This window comes from Pogona vitticeps, chromosome 3 (assembly GCF_051106095.1).
Source record: "Pogona vitticeps strain Pit_001003342236 chromosome 3, PviZW2.1, whole genome shotgun sequence".
Classification (NCBI taxonomy): domain Eukaryota; kingdom Metazoa; phylum Chordata; class Lepidosauria; order Squamata; family Agamidae; genus Pogona; species Pogona vitticeps.
In genome coordinates this window covers 25,213,482-25,241,053 of record NC_135785.1, presented here as the reverse complement: position 1 = coordinate 25,241,053, position 27,572 = coordinate 25,213,482, and the positions used below count along the sequence as shown (strand labels likewise).

Sequence of the window (27,572 nt, the reverse complement as noted above, 5' to 3'; positions counted from 1 at the left end):
AACACTAACTTATTTACACATATATCTATCTTAGTTCTTCTTCTTCTTCTTAAATAAGTATTGTGAACATAGTTCACTTTGCAAGGATTTGAAAACCACCACAAACATAATCAAAACTAGATACTACATAAGTGTGCACTCCAGGTTCCATGTATCAAAAAATAGAGCAAAAGTTTGCAGAAAAATGCTACACAAGTTTCTTTAATCTACTATGTCATGAAATCAGAATCAGGAATGTCCTGTCTCTCTGGGCCTATTTCTTTAGAATGATCCAATGAATAAAGATATGGAGCTCCAAAAGGAAAATCTAAAAGCCTCAGAATAAAATACAGGTAGGTACAATTGTCCATTGTGGCCTTTCCTAGCTCTCTTTCACACACTTATTGACATTCTGTGCCTAAATCAAGGTCATCAAGATCTAATTCCTCGTGGGGGAGAGAAGCCTTCTTCCTCTCAAACTTTTTCTAGAGCAGTGGCTCCCAACCTTTCTCGAGTTACAACCCTCTTTTATAATAGCCAAGTAACCTGCAATCAGCCACCATGTTGCATAAAAAGGTTTTTATGCCACATTATTAAAAAGGCATCTTAAAGGGACTAAGTCATCCCTTCTGAGAGTGTAGAGGCTTCTTTCCCCCTTAAAGGGCCTGTTTCTGATGCATACACATGCACGATAAATGAATATCCCACTCTGAAAGGCCAAGGAAGAAATTATTTAACAAGGGCTACAACACATAAGGTGACCCACGAAACCCACCCATCCCCAAAAACATTTTGTGACTCCCTTGGGGGTCATGACCCCTAGGTTTGGAAACAGTGCTCTAGAAGGCCTGTCCAGACTGGCTATTTTGGTTTCATTCAAAAGGTGCTTACATTTCTCCTGGCAAGTTCGGCCATTGAAAAGTCAATTAATTGCCTGGAGTTTTTTTTTAACAAAACTTAAAATTGTTTAAGTTATTTGAAATGAAAGGCACATTTTCAAAATGTTAAAGTAGGAAAAGATAGCCCCACTTTTGCTCTAAATCAGGATAATGTATCCTGATTCAGGGAGTCATCACTATGGGTGGATAGACGACAGTTAGTATCTGAATAGCACAATGGGGGATTTTTCTCCCAAATGTTGGCTAGGGAGGAGTGAAAAAATAATTTGTTTTTGATCCAAATTCAACTAAATTCACATTTCCCCCCATATTTGGGATGTAAAGAACTCAGAAGTGGAAGAAACCGAAATGGAGAGAACCATCCATGGACTTTGAGTGCTGACACAAATACTTGTGTATTTTGTAATGTTAGTATTGAATTAAAGTTACCACCTCCTTTTTCTCAGAGGTTTCTCATCTTTAATATGGCAGTTCCTCTCTGTGCCGGAAATAGCCATAACTTGTTGAATTTGGTTGATTTAAATAAGGGGAAAATTTGTTTCACTTCACTTGTGAAGAATTTATAAAAATTTGCAAATTCTTGTATACTCAGGCTGAAAATAACAACACCAGGTTTTAACATTCAGTTGTGAGAGAACACAAAACTGGCAGATTTCATCGACACTCACGTTAGCCCAGCAGCTTAGGGGAGAAGTCAAAATTTGGAAAAGGAAATTTTTTGGATTACAACTCCTAGAATCCCCCAGCCTGCATAACACACTGGGAAGTGTTCAGAAAAGTAACTTTTTCAAGTTCCTAGGTTCTGCCTTGCATTCTGAATCACAAAGATTCAGAAAGATTCCAACAGCCTTTATTTTAAGGTCCTGGTCTTCTTTTAGAAGAGCCTCGTGGCACAGTGGTTAAACTGCTATACTGCAGCCAAAACTGTGCTCACGACCTGGAGTTCAATCCCAGGTAGTGGCTCAAGGTTGACTCAGCCTTCTATCCTTCCAAGGTCAGTAAAATGAGTACCCAACTCGCTGGGGGGGGGGCAATGTGTAGCCTGCATAATTAACTTGTAAACTGCCCAGAGAGTGCTTGAAGCACTATGGGGCGGTATATAAGCAGCACGCTTTTTGCTTTTTAGAAAATGTTTTGGGGGCATTATGTGGTAATTTACGCATAACCTTTTCTCTTCTATACTACTAGGGTAAAGTTAGATTCTCACAGCAAAATAAAGCAAATTTAATGGAGATTATCTATATTCAGATTGATACAAGCAAATACAGAGTCCCTTTGGTTCTGTTTCCAGTCAAACATTCACAAGTAACAACACAGGATATATTTATACTTGCAATACTAAAATCTTACAGTAAAGTCTTTTCTGTACGTCCCCTATATCAATTCAGAAGATAGAAGACACTGCAAAACACCATTTAGGATCTATGTTTGGTGTAGTGAAGTACAAGAACTTTAGTTACGGTACTTGTATTGTCTTACTCTTAAAATTGTTACATAGAATACGTGAACTGAGCAAGTTTATTAATATAAGAAGAAATATTTTCTAGTTTGATTGTTGTAGGTTTTTCGGGCTGTTTGGCCGTGTTCTGGAGGTTTTTCTTCCTAACGTTTCACCAATCTCTGTGGCCAGCATCTTCAGAGACTGGTGAAACATTAGGAAGAAAAATCTCCAGAACACGGCCAAACAGCCCAAAAAACCTACAACAACCATAGGATTCCGGCCGTGAAAGCCTTCAAAAATACATTTTCTAGTTTCTTTTAAAAGTTGTTTTAACGGGAATTGTAAAGCTTTTAAAGAGACATTTTAGCAGTAATTTTTTGCCATTCTCTTTTCAATCCTAAAGTGTGATTATTTTTCTTCTTAATTTCATAAAACAACAAAATCCGATGAAAGAATAATTAACAAAGCAATGTGTAATGCAGCAGTTTTTTTAAAAAACTTTGTAACAAGTTACAGCAATGAATTACTTTTAAAAAAAGCAATGTCCCAAGTTCTGTTTCAAGCAGCAGACACTGGTCATCTATTTAAATGGTCCAGCCTGCAAAAGCACATTCTACATGTGTCATTGGGATGATAACCCATGAAAGTAGAAAAACCTAGAGCAATTCAAAATGTGTTTGACAGTGCATATCAACCCGGAACAAGAAAACTTCCCCTCTGAACTTCTTTTTCATCTGGGCTATGCTGTTAAGGGTTGAAAATAGTCCTCTTCCAAGACTATATAGTAGCTTGCTTGCTTGCTTGCTTGCTTGCTTTTTGGGTTAACCACCAAAAATTAAAACAAAGAAACAAAAAGCCTCAGAAAAGTAATAGTTTCACTAACAACAGGTACAAATAAAGTTTAAACCTGGCTATAAAATACAGATTAACCGTACAAGGCAGGTACACTAGAAGGTGAAACAAATAATAATATTAATAGAAAGAGTGATGCAATTGCCACAGGGGGTAGAAGCTGGGAAGTAGGGCCCAGTGGAGGACAGAGCTATTTGTGCCATGCAGTGTGAGCTATACTCATAAAGCTAACCTGTTGCCATCATGGGCATGCTATCTTGCCCTTTTCCTCTGTTAGCAATATGTCTTAGGCAGGCCTGGGCACTACTCCCCCCCCTTTCCCCCTGAATTGAAAAGGGTCCAGAGTTTCAGAGTTGCATTTGGACTCCCATTCTGGAGCCTTCAGCCCCGTTACCCATACCTCTCGCAGTTAAAACCCTTCAGCTGGGGTCAAATACATAGTCCTCATACGTATATGTGGTCTAGAGGGGCGGGGTATAAATTTAATAAATAAATAAAATAAATAAGCATGTACATGTGAACACCGAGGCCCCATGTGCCCCACCTGCCACATCAGACACTGAGCTAGTAAGGCTGACTTGATACTGTTCAGCAGAGCTTGGGAAAAAAAAAATACTTTTTTTGGACTGTACTTCCCAAAATTCTCCAGCAAACAGAGCCAGTGGCCATATTCTGGAAGCTGTAGGTCAAAACAGTAGTAATCACGGTTGTGTGATAACTTAGCTTCATACGTTATAAAGAGTAAGGTATAGTCTGGGAGTTGAAATCTGAAAAAGTAACTTCTACAGCCTCTCTTGTGGCACTGATATTATGACCGCATTCAGGCTGTAGCTAAGCTGATTCTCTCTGACTTGTCTAAGAACAAAATGTCAACTCACAGCTTCCTTCCTGTATTTTCCACAACTACTCGTCCAGGCAGTAAAGCAAGCTGTAGCTATTTTGAAATAAGTACAAACAGATCTATTGTGAATTTAAACATTCTTCAGCTAGGGACAGGGGGAAACAAACTGTTATACTAAGCACAATAAGAGTGGGAGGAAGCAGCTGTTAACAATAGCCCTTTTAGACCATTCACTCTGGAGGCAGTGAATACACGTCCGAGCAGCCTCAATCCCCTGTCTATGTGCATTCAGAAAAAAACAAACAAAAGAAGATTTTCCTGCCCCCATCGATGCCATTAGAAATTCTTTAAAATCTATTTAGATTGGAAAGGACTTGCTCCTGAGATGCCACCTCACCCATGTCCAGTCACTGGGCTGTACACGAGCTGGTAACACTTTCACCCGCACAAACTTGGGCAGTTTTTGCCCTACCGTCTTAACTACCACTTTTCTGGCTTTGCACCATTATATCCTGTTCCAGATGGCCCCTGAACTCTCAGGGCAGGTCTTCAGAGGGGGGCGGTCAGGAAAAGGGGGACTTCAGTGGTTTGGAGGGAATCCATAAAAATTGGATGCACTCATATGTATGACCAGAAGCACTGTGTGCTCAGGCAAAGCCACCTCTGTACACAACAAAGCTACCAGTACCATTATTTTTCATGTATAAAAAGCCATTGGTCAGAATCTAAAGTTGTTCTTCTGCTCGATTCCACCATTTCCACCATGACTGAAATCCCTTCTCCCCTCTGCAGTCACCTTAAAATCCTGCTATGGAAGGCTAGGAAACCCTGTGGGGCACATTTTTGATGCCATGTGGGAACAAGTCCCTCTTCCACTGGTCTTCAGTACCAAAATACGTCATTGGATCTTGGCCGGTATTTACAGTACCTATGGATAAGTTTTTTAAAAATACTTATCCATAGGTGGACCCTGCTTGGTCCACAAGGTGCCCCTGTAACGTATTATTTGTTTTTTTTTTTTTTGTGATAGGAAAAGCACAAGGACTTTCTTTTTGAAAGCTAACATAAAGATACAGTTAATTTTAAATGTGTGATTGGGTTTCCGATAATCACTCTCCTCAATTTCAAGCTCACAGATGGAGACGGTTTAGTTTTAAGGTCAACGTTAACAGGCAACTTGCGTACCCGCTGCTGCTAAGGGTTCAACTTTTCTTTCCATACTTTGAGTCTGAAGTAAACTGTCCCTATGATTGTTCCACAGAGTTGCTTCTAGGGGGCAGGGAATTGCCCCCAAATGTCTCCTTGTCTGTAGGTGGGCAGAAGGGGTAACAATCAAACACAAACTGCCAAACACAGGAGTGACAAGCCCAACTCCCTCCAGTTTCTTTCCTTCTTTTCCTTTCCAGACTTCCTGTCTCCCCCGGTATCTTATGATCTCCTGCTGCAGTGGCAGCGCTTTGCAGGCATTCCTTTCCTATCACTCAGCTTGATTTCAGGATCTCGTGGCCTCCCTTTAATTGCCTATGTTCCCTTCTCTCTCTTTCACCTCAGAAGGAGGGTTTATGTGAGGGTTGATGTCTTCATTGTCTCTCAGCTTCCTTTCTGGTATCTTTAGCTACCCCAGTTCTCCTGTCCCAGGGTCTTCCTTAGTGACACACTCCCACCCTTTCGTAAACTCAGGCTGAGGGGTTCTCCCGTTCTGCTTTTCCCTAACTTTTCTTTTTCTCCTGTTTGTCCTTCAGCTCTTTCTTTAATGTGGCAGCCTTTCTCTTCCTCACTCCTCACACTCATATCTCCCAGTCTGTGGTCATACTAGGGAAATGCTCCCCTGTTTTCTTGAGTCTTCTGCTTCCTGTACAGTCATGCATTGAGGTCACAAGACATAGTGGTCCATATTTTTTTAACCATTCCACATTTTTTGTTAAATTCGTTCGTTTAGTCGTTTAGTCGTGTCCGACTCTTCGTGGCCCCATGGACCAGAGCACACCAGGCTCTCCTGTCTTCCACTGCCTCCCGGAGCTCTGTCAATTTCATGTTGGTTGCTTCGATGGGACTGTCCAGCCATCTCATCCTCTGTTGTCCTCTTTTACCAAGAAAGTAAAATCTGTCACTGCCTCCATATCTTCCCCTTCTATTGTCAAATTAGATGTGGTATATTTGTTTATACCCCTCAGTGGGGCATATCCCTTCCTCTTTTTGTGAGTTTCTCTGCCTCCCTTCCCTCCCCAATTTTAAAAAGATTTTGTGCGCGTACATCAGTGTGTTGGCAAAACACCCTTGCTACCTATGTACTAATCTGGGCCCTTTTTTCCTGTTTCTGCGCTGCATTACCCTCAAAGATGGAGAACCCACAGCCTTTTTGACAGAAGCATATCAATGTGCCAACATTCCTATTTGAAAAGTATATATATATTTAAATTAAGGGAGTTGAATGACAACTGCTGCTGCTGATGGGACCACACACCAGATACAGTATAAAGGAAGTAGTACAGACTCTATGGCAGTGATTGTGAACCTATGGTACACGTGCCACAGCTGGCACGCAGAGCCTTCTCTGTGGGCATGTGAGCCATAGGTTGCTGGATCACTACCCCTGGCAGCCAAACCTAAGGAGGTGGCTGCAGCCATGGTGTTAGTGCCCCGACAGGCAGTGGGCCAGGATCCAGAGCAGTTAGTGCTGGCGGCAGCAGGCCAGCCGAGCTATAGGTATTGGCGGGGTTGGGCACAACTGCAGGCACCTCCGCGCCCAGGATTTCTGCTTCCAACCGCCACTTCCACTTCCGCTGCTGCGGCCGCTGCCACTCGCCGTCTGCTCGGTTGGAGCTGTTGGGTTTTTTTGCAGTTTGGGCACTCAGGCTCAAAAAGGTTCACCATCACTGCTCTATGGAATGTTGGTTGCACTGCATGACAAAATTCAGAACAAGGACATATAGTATTAGCTTCCCAGCAGGGTGGATTTGATGTGGAGATATCACGGAAGGGGCAACAAAAGAATCAGTAATGGCCATGTGTTGTCTGAACTCAAAAAATGGGTAGAAACTCAGGATGAGTAACTCAGAAACATTTTGCATTCTTCCTCCCCTGTGATCTATGCCTCTCCTTGAAGCTCCTCCCTCCCTCCATTGTTCTTTCCCTGAGCTTTCTCCTGAACCTGGACTGTCAGATCTGTGCAAGTATTTGATATCCAATACTCCCATTTCACTCTACCTCTAGGCAAAGAGGAGACAGCACAGCAACAGGGAAACTAATCTGTTGGAGGGGGAAAGAGATGATGTGGCACCGAACACACACACAAAAATTCCCTGTCACCTTTCTCACACAATGTCATGAGTAATGTTTACTTACTACATCTAAAACATTTTAGGGATGCCATTTGGATGGATCTTGTTCACTTTAAAGGGATGTGGTGGTGCTGCGGGCTAAACCGCAGAAGCCTGTGCTGCAGGGTCAGAAGACCAAGCAGTCGTAAGATCAAATCCACGTGATGGAGTGAGCACCCGTTGCTTTTCCCAGTTCCTGCCAACCTAGCGGTTCGAAAGCATGCAAATGCAAGTAGATAAATAGGGACCACCTCGGTGGGAAGGTAACAGCGTTCCGTGTCTAAGTCGCACTAGCCATGTGACCACGGAAGATTGTCTTCGGACAAAAACACTGGCTCTATGGCTTGGAAACGGGGATGAGCACCGCCCCCTACAGTCGAACACGACTGGACAAAAATTGTCAAGGGGAACCTTTACTTTTACCTTTACCTGTTCACTTTAAAGTGCTTTTAAAGAAGGAGGTTTGAAAATAAAGTGTTCTTAACACATTACTAACATGCTTCTTGTAGAGCAATATATGTTAATAGCTAATACTGCTGCACTATTTTCTAGGTGGGTGATGGGAGAAAGGCTAATTATTATTATTATTTAAATAACAGTCCAAGATCTGAAACCGCTTCTCAAAGCATCCTAAATCTTTATTTTTTAAATACTTCTCCTCTTTCATTGTCCCTATTTTTCCCATTAAATTAAAATCAAAACCAGGCTTATGCGGGTTTCTATATAGGCAGTGTTTTATTCAAAACACCTTTGGCAGGGAAAACAAAGCTGCCTGATATTCACAGGAATACTTTATGTGTGATGTACCACATATTGAAAATATCAAGACTCCAGGTTCTTTCCTCATCATACTACCCTTCCAAAAAACCATCAGATGAAAGCTCCACCAAATTTCCCCATCTAAGGAATTTATACTCCAGTTTTGTTGAGGCTTAGCTACTGTTCCTGAAAATTCTAAAAATGAAAATGATTTATATAGTTAAAGCTGCATGATCCACCAGCATCATCCAGCTTGATACATTTATATTCTCTATTAATCTAGGCGCATATTTCTTGTGCACGATTTCTTGTCCCACAGGTGTGTGCAACTCTGGGATGTTATTTCATGCAATATAACACCACACCTTTGATTATTTTCCTCTGTTGCCCTCTGAAGTAGTATGTTTCCTGTGTTTTTATGGCATGAAATCAGTTTCAGAAATAGAACCCCCCAATTTATAACATTATACCTATAGGAAATTAAAGTTCAGCCTTCCTTAGCAACTGCAGTTCAGGAACCAATTAGGTTGTAAGTGTAGAGGTCTGCTGTGTGTCTTTAGATTGTATATTTGTATTAAACAATTGCATTAGAAAAGATGGTTTCAACCCCTCTCTCATGTATATTTATATACATGAAAGTATATAAATATACATGAGAGGCAAGCTGCAGGTTTCTCAGTAGACTTTCTATCAGCTCCAAAAAAAGAAATACCCTCACAGTCAAAATTGCAACATTTATTGATGCTGTTCACTCATCCTAACTCCAAGGAAGAACTAGAAGGACAAAGCAGAGGAAACAGATTTTTTAAAAAAGACTGGATACCACAGAACAACAAAATGTTCTTCCCCAGTTTTTTTTGCAAGGAAAACTGGGAGGCAAAGAGGGAGCCAGTAGACTGTAATAATCTCCTTGCAAAACCATGAATATTCTTTACCCACTTCTGCTGTGGTATATGACCAAGTTGGGTAAGAACTTGAAACTTGGGGTGTAATTTACCCCATGGTTTATGACAGAATTGGCATGATTAAATTTGATGTATTTTTCATTGATGACATGACTTAAAGCTACTCACAAGAAAGCCCCGGCTGTTTTTTTTCCATGGGTGTTTATTGCTTTTTGTTCGGCCATCAGGGGCTAGTTTTATTTTGTAGTGATTCTGCTGGTATTGCTTTATTTGGTTTCTGGCATGTGTGATTCGCTACGTAGTTCCAAAAGGGCAGTGATGAGTATGTTTTAGGGTGACATTTATGTTGGGACATCTTTAAAAATATTGGCATGTGGCATAGTGCTGTATTGATAGAATTGCCTGTGAAGCGACAGTGCTCGTTTGACATAGTGCTAAATTGGAAAAGCATCATTTAAAAACCTGCTTGGAGGAGGTACAAGAGGTTATCATCTGAAGCTGCTGCACTGTACTGTGCATACCCTTCAGCATGGTGCAGTTTGTCGAGACAAGAGGAAAATCCCTCTCAAGTGGGCACCTCTTGCCTCTTCTTCAAACTATTTTTTTTCATAAATCATGCTTTTTCAAGTTTAGCACTATGTCAAATGAGCACTGCAGTTTCACAAGTTATTATATCAATGAAGCACTATGGCATTTGCCAATTTTCTTAACAGGTGCAGAGGAGGGCAGCATTAATGGGTCACACAGAATGGGTGACCTGTGATCTCTGTGCAAATTGTAGTTATTTGAAGTGTGGTGTGGACATTTGCCCATAGTTACTAAGCATTCTGTGTGAAGAACAACAATATAACTGTCGTAGGAAATTTCATACCAACACAAATCAACCCCAAAGAGGCTTTCTGTTGAGGTGCATTCTTAGACAGAGTCACCTTCTAAGTCTACTATAAGATTTCACATCAAATTCTTCTCTTCTTTTGTAATCTATAACAGAAAGTAAAATGTCAAGATAATCTAAATTACTGTGACACAACCCAGATAGACATGAAGCTATTCGCAGTGGGCAGGCATGTATAAGCCTGGACTTTATTCTAAGTGGTGCTGCCCAGGACCTACTGTGAGATGTGAGTGTGGTTGAACTATCAGGAAACAGTAACTACCAAACTATCAAATTTCATTTATAAGTATGTGGAAAAGTACCAAACATATCTGACTTCAAATGAAGAAGTCTGCTAGTTAGCATAAATATATACACTCTTTAATGGCCAAGGTTGTATACTTCTTTATATCAATTGTTCTGGATGACATTTACCTATGGGCTCTATCCACCCATGTAGGCCTCCTCTACTCTAATGGTTCCCATAAGCAAATGGTTGGCTATTGTGTCAGTAAAATGCTGGATTAGTTGGGCCTTTTGTCTGATCTAGGATGGCTTTTTATCTTCTTAAAGATGGAAGATCTAGTGAATGTTCAGTATTATTATTTAAAAGAGAGAATTTTGAAGGCCATGTTCATTCCCTCTCTTTTAGACTTCATTTTTTTTAAAAAAGATAACTAACTATTGTTCTGTGGGGCTTGCACACACTAAATGCACACTAAGTACAAGTCCCTGAGATATGTTGTTAGTATGGAACTTTTTAAGAGTTCCATAGGCATGGGGACAAGAACTGCTTTACCAACTACAGTATATGACAATAAAGAGAAGCAACTCTTCAGACAAGTCTGAACAACCAAAGTTTTCTGACACAGTCTCAGCTAGAAATAGGTGGGTTGTGGGAGTGGGAATAGAACAATGGTCATTTCCATTTCAACAGAGTACATCATAAGGTTTCCAGAATGTCAGGTCCAACAGAAGCCTGCATCTCAGACAGGGCAGTAGCTAAAAGGGATGCATTGCCACTGTTAGCTTTACCATTATTTTGTCATCACGGTATTGGGGATATCAAGAACAAGACATCTTCCTGGCCAGCAATACAATTGTGGAACATTTCCCCATCACCAGAAGGGCTGTGTTATTTTGTACCTTTGTTGTGTTTCTTACTGAGATTGCCTGTGTGCATGACCTGTCCCACTTCTTTTCAGAACTGAAGCCAGAAGGGTGGCCCCCATTACTGCAGCACTCACATTTTTTAAAAATTGTGCCTGATATATTAATACATTGCTAAATGTATGTCACAGGGTATGTGTGTGTGTGCTGCCATTAAATTACTGGTGAGTAATTATTTTTTCTTTCCTGTGGGAAGATACATTGAAATGTTGGTATGCCAATGTCATGGGGAAGGGGGGGTGATCACTAGTACTGCTGCGAGGCTCTCCCAGGTCCATTGTGTGTCATGAATTTCTGCAGGAGCAGTCGGTGCAAAAGAGGGACCCTTTCCTAAACAGAAACCCCTTCTTGATCAATGTTCCCTCTAATTTCTACACACACACCCATGTTTGAGTGTGCCCCCTGCATTGGGTTCTGTTGCAACAGGAACAAAAGGTGCTGGAAATGATGGCTGTGGGTGCACAGGGGAGGAGGAAAGCTGTGTGGAGGGGGGGTCAGAGTCAAGCACCCTCTCGCAGTCTTGCACCTTAGAAGGAGGGAGACTTGTTTCTAATACATTATTGATAAATATTACTTAAAATATATATACAGTGGTGCCTCGCTTAACGATTGCCTCGTTAAACGGCAAAACTGCTTCAAGATGACGTTTTTGCGATCGCTTTTGCGATGATCGGTTCCCTGCTTCGGGAACCGATTCTTCGCAAAACGATGTTTTTTTAACAGCTGATCGTCGGTTTCAAAATGGCCACCGGGTAATTAAAATGGCTCCCTGCTGTGTTTAGGGATGCATTACCCACTTTACAGGCAGTGAAAATGGTCACCCCTATGAAGGGTCTTTGCTGGATGGTGAGTTGGATTCAATGCATTTCAATGGGCTTTTTCGTTTCGCAAGACGATGCTTTCGTAAGACAGCAATTTTTGCAGAACGAATTAACATCGTTTTGAGAGTCACCACTGTATTTATAAATCAAGGGGCTAAATTGCTCCTTGAAGCAAGAGAGAAAATAAACCAATACCATGGTGTAGCCAATCATAATGATTCTTATAGGAAGAAATAAATCAGTACTGTTAAAAGTTCTTGGGGTGTTCGTCCCGGGATATAAACCACGTGACCACGATTCAGCACACCAGAGGTATGGAAAGTATCAGAAGAACTAGAAAACATTTCCCTCATGTGACCAGAGCCGTACATTCCTCACCAGCATGTGTTTCAGTGTCCCATCCGTCCGTTGCCCTTTTTGGACGGATGAAACACTGCAAATATAGATAAAAGTACTATAGAGACAGTTATGAGAGGGACAGTCTGAGCTGGAAGACTCTGGCAATTTGTAATGGAATTAACTTTTATCTTTGAGTATTCTGGACCAGGATTACCATGAAGAGTCCTGGAAGTGAAACAAATGGTTTGAAACACACGCACAGAAAACAGAAGTCTTCTTAATTAATTTTCAGTTTCCGAGAAATGCAAAATGAAAAAGGATGCGCAGAGGGATTTTTAAATTAGGTTAAAGGAACAGCCTTTCATTTATTAGTCCCAACATGATTAAATGTGTTCAGGAGTGATCTGGACGAAGGCAAATATCAGTGCTTGGCCACTGCAGATCAGCAGCAAAGAAAGAACAAGATTGGGACAGAAATGGCAACAACAACATGTGAAGAAACAGCTGGCCTGCCTTGTGCAGCTCTCTTCTTTTTGTGTGTGTTCCAGTAGAGCTCAATGCAAGATCACTTATTGAACAGATAAAATGTTAAACTAGATGACAAAATGGGATGTCCTGGACTAAAGATAATCCAGAAAGGACAGAAAGAGATGTCATGCATTGCACAGAAGCAAGAAAACAATCCAGTGAATGACATGCTCTCTGAAACATTGCCCTGCAGTCATGGAGGCCTTCAAGGACAATGTTCAAAAATTGTGCCAGACAACAGGGTATGAAATGCACATACCTTGTATTATCTGTGAAGTGGATGGCAATAATCAGTTCATAATTCATAATTATATTAGAATTGTAGGCCAGCATCCTGATGAGGTTTTGGCGCATGGCTTGGTCATATGCTTGGTCACATGGCTGCGCCACTGAGAAGTGTAACTCCTACAGCCAGCAGGTTTTTCCTAATGTTTAGTGAAACCTCCTTTCTGGAAATTTGGACCCGCTGATTCAGATCCTAGCTTCTGAGAGACAGAAGAGAAAAGCTTGCTCCAATTTCTAGGAGACAATCCTTTTGATGTTTGGAAAATAATGATTGTATTACCTCTCAGTTTTTTCCTCCCAAGACTAAAAGCACCCTCTTGCTCCCCTGTCTGTCCCTCACAGGATGTGATTTCCAGACCTTTTATTATTTTGATCATCCTCTACTGGACATGTACCATCTAGGTCAATATCCTTTTTATACCCTGTGCCTAGAACTGGACACAAAACCCCAGGTAAGAACAGGGTGGTACAACTGCTTCCCTTGATTCTAGACAATACATTTTGGTTGATGCAGCCTAGAATCACATTCGCATGATGCTTTTGACTCGTATTTAGTTAATAGTCTGTAAAGAGGTTTCAGAGGTCCACTAAGTGATCTGCTAAGAATCAGCCAGTGCAGGCTAACCAAAGCACAATAACTATTGTATTCGCGAAGGCTTTCATGGCCGGGATCTAATGGTTGTTGTGGGTTTTTCAGGCTTCTTGGCCGTGTTCTGAAAGTGGTTCTTCCTAACGTTTCACCAGTCTCTGTGGCCGGCATCTTCAGAGGACAGATGCCGGCTACAGAGACTGGCGAAACGTTAGGAAGAACCACTTTCAGAACACGGCCAAGAAGCCCGAAAAACCCACAACAACAACAATAACTATTATTGACTGTTAATAATCATAATTGGTTAAAAATAATTATTAACAGGATGTTAATAGGACGGCTCACTGCAGATGTGTGTGTGTGTGTGTGTGTGTGTGTGTGTGTGTGTGTGTGTGTGTGTGTGTGTGTGTGTGTGTACCTGTGTGCCAGAGATGGTTTGTCAATGGAGCAGCGTAGCAAGCATAAAGATGGAGTGCCCCATAACTACTAATTTCCCAGTGACATTCTTTTCTCCTCTGTGAATATTGCACTCTATGGAAAAACAAGATTATGTAAACAAACCAAATAAAGTTATGCTGAATTCTGTATACTGTATATTTTTGAATCCAGCATTAGTTGCTTTGCAGTTTTAATTTTGTTTTTGCATCTCATTAGGAGAGGAAGACTTAAAGTTATGCAGGAAACGGAAGCCTACCCCATTCCTACTTAAAACCACTCCTCTCCCAGCCTTGGTCTCAAGTGCTGGTAGAAAATTGCTGCTTTTTAATTACGTTCAATTTTCTACCAGCAGAAACCCCCTACAAAGAAAGTTCTTATTGTGACAACACTGGCTGTGTGTCCATGGCACTGATGCAGGCACTGCACGGCCGTGCAGCTTAGAGGGAATGTTGGCTCTGAGATTTCAGTTTTTAAATGATTAGCAATTGTTGAACCCTAAAATCCCAGAATAGTATGTGTGGGAGTTATTTCATTTACTATCCTCTTGGGAGCTCTACGAATTAGGTTAAGCTGAACAATAATGGCTGGCCATGCTCACCCACTCTGCTTCTAGGGACCAGGTAAAAGCTGGAGTGGAATGGAATGAGCTGGAATGGGGATTTCTTAATAAACATTGAATTTGATACCAAAAATAGCAGGAGGTGATGATGCTGTTGTGTCGTCAAGTCGCCTCTGATTCATGGTGGCCCTATGAACGCGCAGTCCTCAAAATGTCCTGTCCTCAACTGCCCTGCTCAGCTCTTGTAAACTTAAGCCTGTGTCTTCCTTTCGGGAGCCAGTCTATCTCATATTTGGTTGTCCTTTTTTCCTGCTGTCTTCCACCTTTCCAGCCATATTGTCTTTTCCCGACAATAGGCATTAACCCTCCGCTGTTCCAAAATCTGCTGGAACGCAATGGCCTGAAATGGCAACTTCCAAGTAGGAATACCCAACCAAATTCACAACACATATGTGAGACTTAAAACATTGTTTGGTTGTTTGTCCATCACTTCCTACTATTTTTGGCACCAATTTTCATTAAGAAGTCCTTGTTCTGACCCATTCCATTCCAGCTTTTACCGAGTCCCCTGCTTCTATGCCTTTCTTACATCCAGAATCTGAATTCCCATATCTCTCTGCTCCAAGTCTGCCCTTTACATTATACAGGCCTTTCATTCAGTGTTTCCCACACATTCACATCTATCTTTTTAGCCTCAAGTATTCAGTGTTACAGATGATGAGTATTCTGTTTGCACAGTTTGCAAAAATCTGGTTGTATTTGGGAAGCCTAGTGTTTCAGCTGCATTGTTTTGCTTCTTGTTTTCAATCAATTACATGGAGGGTGCACAGCTTGTGATCCACTAGAAGTGAAAATATGTAATAGTTCATAACATCAAATTCACTGGCCTGTTTTTTTTCGTAAAATATTTCCCCAAAGCTTAAATTAGCACATCCTGGTTCTCGGCATTCCCTGTCTGCTTTCTGTTTCTGATTAACGATAACAAAATAGAGTTGTCAAGACAATGTTTTTTGTTATGATTATGTTTGGGAGGAAGCCAGTGCCTCCAAGTTGTCTTGTATGTATAGATGTGCGGAACATGTGTTTATACATGGGGGCACTTGTGGTCCAGCTTGATACCAAAGCAATTAATTTGCCTGTTGCTTGGGTAACTATGATTATTTGGCAAACAAACAGCCCAAAGTTGCATTGTATGAAGAAACAATTTTATTTGTTTGCCATCTTCGGTTTCCTTGATAACAAAACCATTGTCCCGTAACCAATTATACAATATTTGTCCGGGAAAGAGTCATATGGAGGAATACTATGTTATAGGACTGGGTGTGCTGAATGGCTTGAAGGATCAAATCAAATTCAGAGACTCGTTATCAGCTGAGTCACAAAACAGAAGGAAGTTGCATGACACTACACGTTTAAAAAAACACATCTCTCTCTGGAAATAAGATATTGAACCTAATGTACACCACAGAGAGCATTTCCAGAAAGGGAATTTATCAAAAGTGTTCCTGTTTCTGCTTACATTAGAGTTAGCAGAAATGTAATTGATTTAACAATTACTCAAAGAGACTAATAGTAACACATACCCAAGACTGTTTTGATTCTTGCTCGTAGAGCAAAGCTTGGTCTACTTTTTGGACTACTGTCCCCAAAAGGTGGCAGCCAGCATTGCCTGTGAACGTGATGTCTGAGAGTTCTAATCCCAAAAAAAAGAAAAGGAACTTGGCCAACCTCTGTGCTAGAGGTTGTTGTTGTTACATGCTATAAAGTTGGAATTGACTTATAGTGACCCTAATGGAGCTTTCACGGTAAGATAGTTAAGGAATGGCTTTACCAGTTCCACTCCCCCAGTGAGTTTTCATGGTTCAGCAGAGATTTGAACCCAGACCTCCTGAGTCCTAGTCCATCACTCTGTCCACTACATGATTGGTCCCCAACTTTGGGCCTCCAAATGTTATTGGACTTCACCTTCCAGAAATCCTGGCCAGCAGAGGTGGTGGTGAAGGCTTCTGGGTGTTGTAGTCCAAGAACGTCTGGAGGCCCAAGGTTGGGGACCACTGCACTACATCATACTGGATCTGTGCTAGAGGTACTCTGATTGAATAGCCATTTTCCTTATTAATTGTTCTATCAAAATTTCAGTGTATAAAAAGCCCATAGTTTACAGGCCCATTGCCTGGCTGGCCACTTTTAGGAACCATACTTGCAGGGCATGTAGCCACTAATCCCATGGCTGACCAAGATCATTCGGTATTTTGAGGACAAGCTGATGACCCCCCTCATTCCCCCAGTCTATTCCATGGACAGAATCTAGTTACTTTGGCAGTTGAAACTGATTTCCTCACTACAGCCATGTAGTTTTGGCATCATGGTACGCTTTCACATTGAAAATTATTACTCCGATATAAAGTACGGCCTTAAAACTGCTTCAGGAAACTACACATGAGGCTTTAAATTGTTTCATTAGCCAGCAACTTTACAGACCATGTTTTCAATGTTGTATAGCATTTCTTCAATTTTCAGGCATCCTTTGGATGTCAGCGTTTCTCATTTTAAAAAATAAATAAATTTTAAGTGGTGTATTGCTACAGTGATGCAATACTAACGTTTTTAAAAAATAATTTCACACAGATGTCAGTGTCCCTGCTGTCCAAAAACCATACCCTTCAGCAAAGCCAGTATTTAATTTGTCAAGGGCATTCACATTGACCAAAGTGATTCATAAAGAATCGATTTCAGAAGTGTGGTAAATTAAAATGCCCTGCCGGCCTCTTAAAAAAATTGGTTTGCTGTCAAAAAGAAGCACGTTTTGCTGTGTGTTGTATAGTTGGTTTTTAAAATGGGTTTTAATTATGCAAGACCTGATTCAACAGTGGTTCTTACTGTCAGTATAACTGTGCCCATGATTGTACAACTATGTACAATAACTTATTTCAAAAAAGAGTTTGGCTATCCTTCCAACACCCCACCCCTACGCTGCCTTTTAAAATGTCTTAAAAATAACAGGCAAAGCTTGGTTGTATAATCTGTATTTTCCCTGGAAAAGACCCTGATGTTAGGAAAGTGTGAAGGAAAGAGGAGAAGGGGACGACAAAGGACGAGATGGTTGGGCAGAGTCATTGAAGCTACCAACATGAATTTGACCAAACTCTGGGAGGCAGTGGAAAACAGGAGGGCCTGGTGTGCTCTGGTCCATGGGGTCATGAAGAATCGGATACGACTAAACAACTAAACAACAACAACAATCTGTATAATAACAGATTATACTTGGTCTGACTCTCGTGTCTGGTGGAGCTTGGGCCTATCCATCTCTTCGCACATGGACCAAATGTCATAGTAGTGATATTCTTTCTAGCTGAAAGTGGCCTTCATTGTCATTTTACCTCAAAATTACTAGACCTCAAAGCTCTTGACTGACTTTTTCAATCATCCAACCATGTGGTTCATAAAGGGAGGAGGGCTGCTGAGTTCTTTGCAAGGGCCACAAGGTACAGGATTTTTATGAGGTGTATGCCATGAAGAAATTAAATAGGTGCAGTCTTACCTAGGGTATATGGATGCAAGCAATCTGTGCAGATACTCTGCCTGTATTTCTGCTGCTTGATTTGCTTCCTCTCGTTGCCATTATCCACAGGGGTCAGTGCTAGTGAAGAGCGACAGCTTTTCTTGCTGATTGCTTTCAGACAGTACTTGAAAGCATTTGTCATCAAGCAGGATTAAATATCTAGATCTGCTGCTATTTCTTGGGGGGGGGGGAATTGTAATTGGTATTTTAAATAATTGTTTTTTTTTTTTTAAAATATGTGGCTCTTTGATACTGTATGTCTATTTTTTAAATACATGACTGTTCCTTCCTCCACTGTTTGAAGTCACTTTCAATTTGTATTGGCAGAAGAGTGGAATATAAATATTAATAACAGTAAATAATGAAGTAAATTAAATTAACCTAAATGTGCCCATGGCTATGTATATGAATGTGAGACAAAATATTTCCAGGTATGTACAGACATAATGTTTTCTTCTACACAGAAATTATTTCAGTGAAAGTTACATAGATTTAATATTTTCCATTTTCATTTTACATTTTTTTCTTCTCTCAAGAAAATAGTCAACTAATATAGCAGGCATGTGGTTGATCAGCTGAAAAATAATCTGTGCTTTATTCAGAATCTTGGCACCAAACTGACTGATATAATTTCACAGGAAATCTCTCATTAAAATGTTTCTGTCTTTATTGACACAGTATTAACACTGATGGCAAATATTTCACTTAGTCATAAGAGAATCAAAGGCTAAGCAGAGGGAGGGATATTGCCTTAACTTGTTTATTATTGCTGTAGGAGAGTACAGCAGTTATCTCGTGCTGCCAGAGCAAATCAGCATTCATTAAGGCAATTCTAAAATTGGGGGCAATACAAACAAAAACGTGTAACTTTTAAACTGGACTTTAGATAAGCATCACATTTGGCACAGTTGTAGCAGACAGACTGTTCTTGCTCTGTGACAGATTTGGGGTAATTTGGACAATAGGTGTTCAAGTTATTCTTTTTTAAATGTAAAAATTCTCCTCCCCTGTTCAGAAATTCGTTTCGTTTAGTCGTGTCCGACTCTTCGTGACCCATGGACCAGAGGACGCCAGGCCCTCCTATCTGAGCTATTTTGAATATGGGGATGTTTAAGGTCACCTATGTTCAGAAATAGGTGACCTTAAACATCCCCGTATTCAAAATAGCTCATATAAATTTAAAAGACCTATCTCGTTTATCTTGAAAGAGAAGGATTGGAACTGTCCTCTTTTTTCCCCAGCAGAGGCTGAAATATTAGTCTTCGGACAAGGGCCTTTCAAAATGAAAACAACAAAACAAAACAAAAAAAACCCACTTTGTTATAAAACTGAGCTTTTGTGAAGAGACCTAGCAGAACTAGATAGTTAACCCTGCTTGGGAGCAGGAACTTCAGGATAAGCCAATGAGAGATATTTTAGTAAACATTCAGGATTTCTGAGACCAAACAGTCTTCTCACATGCGTTTTCAAAGGGAAAATCAGCTACATCTCTGGGGTCATCTGAAGTTTTGAGCATGTTAATCAGGACATAATTCACTGACTCTTACCTTCCTAGCCAAACAGGCTTATCAGAATCAAGTTTCCAAGGGAATTATGTGTCATGTGTCTGGAGGAGCCTCGTGGTGCAGTGGTTAAACCACTATACTGCAGCCAAAACTGTGCTCATGACCTGGGGTTCAATCCCAGGTAGCGGCTCAAGATTGACTCAGCCTTCTATCCTTCTGAGGTCGGTAAAATGAGTACCCAGCTCGCTGGGGGGGGGGCAATGTGTAGCCTGCATAATTAACTTGTAAACCGCTCAGAGAGTGCTTGAAGCACTATGGGGCGGTATATAAGCAGCACGCTTTTGCTTTGCTTTGTAACAATGGAGACACGAAAACTATTTTTTTAAAAATACAGATATTGAAATGTTTAAGAGCGTGCACACACACACATGCACACGTACACACACACACTCAACACACACACACACACACACACACATACACACACACACAAGAATACAAAACATATTCAGATGCTCACTTGTTTAAGTTGTGAAATTACTGTTTTTTGTTCTGTGGCTTACTTGATTTTAATATAGCTTTGGTGCCTATATGCTATTAGTTCCAACCAACTTGTCACTATACAATTGCTTATTAATTTAAAAAAAATCCAAAAATGTTATGTGCCATCAAGTCACTTCTGACTTTAATCTCTGTGTAGTTTATATATACTTAAACTTCAGTTTTAAAAAGCCAGGAAATTCAATTCTTAAAAACCCCTCTGGATTATGACTATGGGATATTGTGCTTCCATAGCCACAATTCAAAACACCAGGAGATGGCCTGATATTGCTGCACAATTTACATTGTCAGCAGGAAGAAGAATGCCAACCTTTACATAGCAAAGGGCGACGACGCCCATGCCACCAATGAAGATGATCTATAAGATAGCCTCTTGTGTTCAGTACCATTTACAAAGAGACACCAAGCAAGGGAAAATACCAGAACCTGACTCTTTTTTTCCCATCAGTTAACTACATCTCGCCCAAAGTTAGAGTACATTCATAAACTGGAGATTTATTTAAAGAATTGAATTCTAAAGAAACTTTGCATCAAATAGCAGTTTATTTGTGATTCTCCCCACCCTAATTGTTCAGGCATAAATTGATCACCTTTTAAAAATTAGGTTGATTTAGCCAGATGTGGTGGAATTCATTTGACAGCAGATGAGCTAATATTTTCTTGGAACTTTAAACTTGCAGTAAAATTCAAAGTCAACAGTTAAGAGTACTATTAACACTGATGGGGAAATGCAGGGCATTTCCAGATAGAAGTCTTCTTAATCCCATCCTATGGTGATTGACCTTGATCTCTTTTTCCAGGCTCACTAAGCTGGTAGTTTGAGTCTTACTTCACCTCTGGACAGCAAACCCGCACTGGAATTCAACCTGCTCACCTCAGGAAGAAAGCTGGTGGGGAAATATGAATTTGCACAGAGGTCCCATCTGTTCCCCCTTTATCTCTTTTATTTTCTGATTGAGTAGAGAGTTGTGTTGAGCTGTGGAGTGGGAAGAGATTAATAATGTTTCTACTGCCAACCATAGGAATATTTTGTATTTATGCTAGATAAGAGTGGTGGCTTAGTGCTGAGCCGGTATTTACTGAACAGGAGTAACTACTCTGGAAATGGGTAATTAGGCAGTGAATCCATTACACTTCACTGTTTGAGCAATTCAATAGGATAAGAGAAGAATCCAACAGGACTTTTAAAAAAGCTGAACATATCACTTCCTCATATGCAGTTTTGCTAGCACTCAGGGACTCCCCATATTATGAAGAGACTATGTATATAACAACGAAGTTTCAGCCACTCATCATCTTTTTACATAATATACCTGAAAAGAGAACAAATATCTGCCCTCAGATCCTTGGAGGGAGGTGGGATGAAGATATAATAAATAAAAGGCTTAGGAGTTTTGAAATAGAAAAAGACTAACGGCAGGGAGATGTAATCAAACTTTACAGAGGTATCAATGAAATGATGAGAATGATTAAAAATAATTTATCCCCTTTTCTCTCTGAAACAGTCTCTCCTGCATCTCCCCTCAAGTGACAAGTAATATTTCTTCAGTTTCTCCCAAAACGATATTTTATTAAATAGACAAATGTAATATAAACAAATAAACCAAAATGGGATGTGACTTGGATGAGTGCAGAAGGATAGGGTATTGAACACAGATCACGTTTGTATGTGTTCGCAGATATGAAAAAATGGATGAATTAGGGCAAAAAATAACTGAAATGAGAAGGAATCAAATAAGGGAAATCTTGATTGTGACATATCCCATAAATACAGTGTGATTTGGTTCTTGTTATATCTATCAAAAAATAAATACATGAGACTTTAAAAATACTTCTCTCCCTTTCTCTTTTGCTCATGAGTATGTGTACATACTCCTTGTACTTCAAAAGATTATAGTGCAACTAATCCTTTCAATTTCATGTGTAGGCTGTTCAGCTCACCACCTAAATGTAGCTGTGGTCACTCTCGTGACCCAATCACATTTAATCTTGTTCAGCTCAAGTAATGAAAGTAGGTGTTTGTGCCATTGGTTGCAACCTCAGTTGAACTCTGGTTACTTGAGCAATAATATGGCATTTTCCTTTTCACCAGCTGCTAAAGATTCTTTTGAATCCTGCAATTCTGCAAATGCCAAGATTTATTTTAAATTCCTCACAACTCTATAGTGCTACTGTTCTAGCCATCTGTTTATTTTCAGAAAAAAAAATCAGAGAGTGCCACTTACTCCTTATACCACTTTTTGAAGGTAGGCAAATATATGTGTTTTTTTTTACCTCCTTAAGATTCTGGGCTGTGCTCTACGTAGGGTGCAATTATATGCAAATAGGAATGCTTATTCCGTGCAGTTAGCCCATTTGAACTTCTACAAAATGATTTCCTCAGAACAAAAATCCACAGAAAATAATGCCCCGGTTTACGTTCTTTTTCTCTTTTTTTCAGCTGTACGAAAGGATTTTCTCCAGGGCGCATTGCGCCTGGAGGTTTCTATCGCTGCTGCCGTTCCTAGCGCAATCCGCGTATCGGTTTACGAAATTTCTGCATGACGTAACATCCCAGAGGACACATTAATTTCGTAAACTGAGGTACGCCTGTAGGTCATAAACTGGCCATAGATTGCTGTAGAACTACTGTACGGGGCAGTATGTAAGTTGAAACAGCGATAACCAAGAGAATGGCTAGAGACTACCACTGTCTCAGCAGCCAGCATCCCAAAGAATATTAATGGGCCACAATGAATGGCAAAATATTCTGGAATGTAACCATATCTAATTGGCAAAAGAGTAGCACTTTGCTATATGCAAACATGCAAGAGGTCATCAGTTTTTTCTTCTTCTACAGACCATCCTTTTCGGCATAATGCATAAGAATCCTGATCAACATAGTACCTTCCAAATGTGTCAGATTTTAAACTCCCAGAATTCCTTGTCTATTGCAATTTACAGTATTTATACGGCATTCCGTTGGTGAAAGATATTGTTCATATTCCTTTGTTACAGACCAAATTCCTTTGTTACAGAGATTCTGGAAGTTGAGAGTTCAACACATCTGGAAAGCACCAGTTTCTTTTTTTTCTCTCTTCTTAACTATAAGAGACGCGCTTTTCAGAATATTAATATTCGGAAGGCAGCTGGACCAGATGGAATCATGGGACGAGTTGTTAGGGGCTGTGCTGCAGAATTAGTTGGAGTTTTTACGGATATTTTCAATCTATCCTTGTTGCAGTGTTCTGTCCCAACTTGCCTGAAGACATCTATTATAGTGCCAGTCCCGAAGCAGTCAGCTGTGGTATCTCCCAATGATTATAGACCAGTAGCTTTAACATCTGTTATTATGAAATGTTTTGAGAGATTGGTGCTGGATTACATTAAGGCTAGTCTTCCACCTTCTTTGGATCCATGGCAATTTGCATACAGGAGAAATAGATCTACTGATGATGCTGTGTCCATCGTACTCCATACTGTATTGAGCCACTTAGAACAACAGAGAACTTATGCGAGGCTGTTGTTTGTGGATTATAGCTCTGCTTTTAACACCATTCTACCAAATAGGTTGTTTTTAAAAATGATCAACCTGGGATTACCTCAGGAGATCTGCATGTGGATAAAGGATTTTCTGACAGATAGGCCACAGTCAGTAAGGATGGGATCCCACCATTCTTCTACCCTGGTACTAAGTACAGGAGCTCCCCAGGGCTGCGTGCTAAGTCCCTTCCTCTATTCCCTGTACACACATGATTGCACCCCACTATATAACACCAATGCAATTATTAAATTTGCAGATGATACGACAGTGGTGGGACTCATAAATAAGAACAATGAGTCTTCTTATAGAAAGGAAGTACAAAGATTGATACTATGGTGTAAAGAAAATCATCTCATACTTAACATCAAAAAAACTAAAGAACTCATAATTGATTTTAGGAGGAAGAGAAATGTACATTTACCACTGTACATAAACGGTGAGGAAGTGGAGAGAGTTGGTAGTTTTAAATTTCTGGGTACTTACATCTCAGAAGACCTCTCATGGACTATAAATGCCAACATGCTAATAAAGAAGGCACAGAAGAGGCTGTATTTCCTGAGAATGCTTGGGAAGTTAAATTTATCACAGCATTTACTTCTGTCCTACTATTGTAGCACCATTGAGAGTGTCCTAACCTATGGCATTCTGGCATGGTTTGGGAGTAGCTCTGTAGTGGACAAAAAAGCTCTACAGAGAACCATTAAAATTGCCCAGAATATCATCGGGCTCCAGCTACCAACCCTGGATGACATCTTCACATCCCGCTGTCTGAGGAAGTCACACAGCATCCTGAGAGACTCTTCCCATCCTGCTTATAACTTTTTTGAACTGTTACTGTCTGGCAGAAGATATAGAACAATTAAGACTCGGACCACACGTTTTCTAAATAGTTTTTATCCTAGAGCTATAATTGCAATTAATAATGAGCTTAAAGACCACCAGTAGTGAATAATTAGTTGGACTGTGTTACTTGGCCTGAGGTGTAGATGTTTGTATTTTTAGTGGGGGACTTTTAGTGGGTGGGGAGTGTTTGGGGAATGTTATGTGTGTGCATGTGTCTGGTCTCTGGGTGTCTGTGTATTTCGTTGTATGGGTATACTGTGTATATACTTACAATGACAATAAATTATATTATTATTATTATTATTATTATTATTATTATTATTATTATTATTATTATTATTATTATTATTATTATTATTATTATTATTATTATTATAATAACATAAACATAAAATACACGTGTTCCCCACCACCATATACGGGACCTCTTGTGATAATCCTCTTCTTCCTCCATCTATATTCTTCTTTTATTGTCCTCTATTCCAGAACTGCATTGATTCTTCATTTGGAGCTTTCCCTTTTCCTCTTGTTAACACATATTCCAAAAATCTGTCCCATATATCAGTGGTCCCCAACCTTGGGCCTCCAGATGTTCTTGGACTACAACTCCCAGAAGCCCTCGCCACCACCTCTGCTGGCCAGGATTTCTGGGAGTTGAAGTCCAAGAACATCTGGAGGCCCAAGGTTGGGGACCACTGCCATATATCATAAAAAGTATTCTTTTTCATCTCTCCTTTCTTAACCTTTAAATTACAAGTTAACATCATTTATAGCTATATTCCATATTTCTTCCATTTGAAACTCAGATTTTGATTTCCAATGCCTAGCTATTATTGATCTAGCTGTTGTTAATAAATCGATAATCAGTTCTTCAGTCATCGTATCATATTCCACATTCTTAAATATTGATAATAGAGCAATCTCAGGTTTAAATTTTATGTTTTTCACATATGTCATTCAGTTCTTTAAAGAGTAGTTTCCGAAATCTTTGTACCTTTTCACATTCCCACCACATATGAAAGTATGCACCAATTTCGTTCTCACATTTCCAACAAACGTTCAGATAACTAGCATTAATTTTATTCAATTTTGTCGGTGTTAAATATCATCTTAAACCCAATTTGAAAAAATGTTCTCTTATTCTCACTGACATAAATCTTAAAACCCTCATTTTCAACATCTGGTTTTGATTATTTTGAGGTGCACAGAAACTCATTACGTTGTCTACAAGTCATGTGGACTCTGAAATCTCCAAGGAAGCCTTTAATCTGCAGCAATTTGCCCCTGATGGTGATGTAATTTGTGTTGGGCACACAGAGCAATCCAACAGGATTTCAGCTGATAGACAGAATACATGTATGCTCCCAACATACATGTACAGTGGTGCCTCGCTTAGCGATCGCTCCGTTGAGCGATGAAATCGCTTAGCGACTGAGTTTTTGCGATCGCAAAAGTGATCGCTTTGCGATGGTCCCTATGGGTTTTTTTCGCTTTGCGATGATTGCAAGGAAGCGATCATGGCAAAGTGACCCTTTTTAAACAGCTGATCGGCGGTTTCAAAATGGCCACCGGGAAAACAAAATGGCCGCCTGCTGTGTTTCCTCACTTTAGAGGCACCGAAAATGGCTACCCCTATGGAGGATCTTTGCTTAAAGGTTAGTTTTTAGCCCATAGGAACACATTAATCGCATTTAATGCGTTTCTTCGGGCTTTTTAATATCACTTAGCAATGAAGTCGCTTAGCAACGTTTTTTCCAGAACAGATTAACGTCGCTAAGCAAGGCACCACTGTATGTGCAAGCAGGAGATGGCAACTGCAGGTTCTTCCCATTCCCCACCTCAGCTCCCTTCCCTCTTTACTGTGTCTGTATTTGCAGAGGACATTTGAAGACATAAGGTATTTAAAGGTTCATGGGCTTCGGTTCTGACAAATGTAACTCAATACTATAGTTAGGGCAAGGTAGACAAGTGCTTTCAAAATGTCTCACACTTTTAAAACAAATGAAGATTTAAAGTGGTGAAGAGGTCCAGTTAATACATATAAAATATATATTAGCCTAACTGTAGCCATCTTGCTTTCTGTAACTTGCTTTGCTATATAATGTGTAAACCAGTTATATTAAGGTTTTGCTTAGGCAGGCAAGAATGAACAAGGGAGGAGGGATTGTCCGTCTGAGTTTCTTTCATCTTACAATTAACGTATTTTCTGAATTGGAATCTTGTCCTTGGAGAAGTCTGGACATCTGACATGAAGGAACGAATTATTACCCACAGCCAAACAGGTGTAGGAATTCCTACCAATTATAGAATCTCCTCCCATTTCTCCTCCTCCTCCCAACCCCCTTAGTCCCTCTTTCATGTTCTGTCTTATAAAAATATATGCTTTTTGTGTCGGGGGCACGCTTCTTCTGCATGTTTTCTGAGAGTGAAGTTTGCGCATAATTGCTTTCTATGATGAATGCATTAGAGACAAGGAAAAAAACACCAGGAAATAGTCTTGGTACCCTTCAGTGGAAACAGTAGGTTACGTTGCACTAGCTCGGACATTGTGCTTTGGTTTATCTGAGAAGCAAAGGGTTAGCCGCTCTCCACAGGGGATGGAATGTGCCACAGAAAATCAATGTGTTCAAAGGGAAACAAACAAACAAAGCATCAACAGGGAGTTTCTTTCCCTTTGTACTCTTTCCTTTGTGGTCAGTAGCTATTCTGTTCTGGTAGGCGGCATGTCCAAGCCCTTATTACTATTATTAGTGAATGCATCATTAGCAGGCACACAGGCAGGCTTCGTAAATGCCCGTTAATCTGATCAGCTCCCGCTTGTTCTCTCTTGCCAGTGCATGCTGATCCCCAGCAGTTGTTCTGGACAGTCTGACTCCTTCTCAGTGATCATACATGTTTGGATTAGAGATGGGGGTATTTGTATTTGTACAAATACCCTCGCACAGGTGGCAATAACAAGGGTCCAGCCCCATGGGGCCA

The 27,572-nt window shown here is 40.3% G+C and overlaps 1 long non-coding RNA gene across 1 annotated transcript; it reads left to right on the top strand.

Annotated features, from left to right (window-relative positions):
- Positions 1 to 13,912: 13,912 nt before the first annotated feature.
- Positions 13,913 to 24,904, top strand: LOC140706046 (uncharacterized). Its single transcript, XR_013542936.1, has 2 exons — positions 13,913 to 22,473; positions 22,668 to 24,904. It is a non-coding gene; the product is annotated as an uncharacterized LOC140706046 (long non-coding RNA).
- Positions 24,905 to 27,572: the final 2,668 nt, after the last annotated feature.